The sequence below is a fragment of the Morus notabilis genome, unplaced genomic scaffold (genome assembly GCF_000414095.1).
Source record: "Morus notabilis unplaced genomic scaffold, ASM41409v2 Scaffold15, whole genome shotgun sequence".
NCBI classification, from domain to species: domain Eukaryota; kingdom Viridiplantae; phylum Streptophyta; class Magnoliopsida; order Rosales; family Moraceae; genus Morus; species Morus notabilis.
Genome location: NW_010367234.1, coordinates 320,396 through 322,181, shown reverse-complemented (window position 1 = coordinate 322,181; position 1,786 = coordinate 320,396).

The following is a 1,786-nucleotide window of genomic DNA, read 5'->3' as shown; positions in this document are numbered from 1 at the left end:
TAAAAAAAAAAAAAAAAAAAAAAAACCCTCCTTTGGTTTGCCTGATTGATTGGTAGGCTATATATATATATATATATTTATATAAACATATAAAAAAAAACTTTTGTACGTGAAAAAAAAAAAAAGGGGTTGGCTGGAGCCTGCAAATTAACGTGCTTTTATTCAAAGTTGTTGCAAGTTTCCGTGTGTATTCACTTAGTATTACATATTGCTGCAACACACTTGACTTGACTTGATATTTATCTTCTCATTTCTTATTTCAAACTTGATCCTTGAACCGTTCCCAAACTTGATACAGAGTTTCATTGTCCTTTTGGGTAAAGGTCGAGATTTGTCGTTTCAGACCATTAGTCTTATGGTGAGGGAAATACTTGTTGAAAAATGATGTCGTCCTTTCTTCCCAACTTCCAATAGACCTAGGTCGCAGAGAATACAACCAGCTTTTAGCTTTTTCCTTCAAAGAGAAAGGAAAGAATTTCAATCGTACAGCGTCCACGACTTTAGCTCGGTTGTGAAAAGTGGCCACTACTTCTTCAAATTCCCTAATATGAACGTATGGATTCTCGCTCTCTAATCCGTGAAAGGTCGGCAGGAGTTGGATCATGCCTGGCTTGAAATCCAAATTCGGCATATTTGGGGGAAACATTATGCATGATGGTGTGGCCGTACGCGTAGGGTGGAGATAGTCGTTCAACGTCTTCTGCTGGACTTCCTCGTTTTGAGCCATTGCAAGCGGATTTGCAACGGCTAACGAGCCTGTGGTCGAGGGAGGACTAGACGTGTGGGAAGAAACTTCACCAGGGTTCTCCGGTTTTATTTTGAATCTTCCTAATTCGTCTCTATAACGATTCATTCACCCTATAACGTTTCACTTTTGTTTTTTGTTTTGTTTTTTTTTTTTAAATAATAATTATATAGTAACGTAAATTGTAACCTCCGAGAGTGCTCCCAGGAAAGACTATAGCTCTTGGCTCAATGAATAGTCTCCTAGAGAGAACAACGTTCCCAGGAAAGATTGGTGGGGCGAGGCCCGCTTAAGTACCAACTTTCCTAGACAGAACTCTCTCAGATTATACTTTCCACGTAACCACACAATTATTCTCAAAATTAATTATTAAATTTTATTGAGTAAATTATGAAATGTAATCTAATTAATGGAAACTATTCCTAAAGTCAAAAACCTAAATCTACCAAATTATGAAAATCCTAGATTAGGAATCTAAATTAGTCAATTAATTACAATCCTAATTATAATCTTAAGAGTTAATGAAACTATAAAAGAAAAAAAAAATTTAAATAAGGCAACAATTAAAATATACAAATGAGGAAACAAAATAAAATCCTAATTTACCAAAAATAAAAGATTACAAAATCAAATCACAATTAATTTTAAAACTAAAAAGGAAGAAAAAAAAATTTAGAATAAAAACAATTCTAAAAAATAAATAAATGAATACAGCAAAAAAAATAAGAAAAAAAAAGTAAAAACAAATTTGTGATTGTCAAAATGAATACAGCAACAAGAGTACGACAAAGGTTTTTTTTTAATTAAAAACAAATATAAATAAATAAAAAGTCAGTGAGAAACTTTTTTTTTTTTTTTTTGTTCTTGGAATGCCCCCAGCACCAAAAGGTTTTATTTTTTTTTAATATATATATATATATCTATATATATATATATACAAACAAAGTCACGGAAACTAAAACGTTTTTTTTTTTTTTTTAACAAAAAAAAAACGGACTAAAAAAAAAAAAAAGAAAAAAGACTTAGCTTTTTGGCCAATTA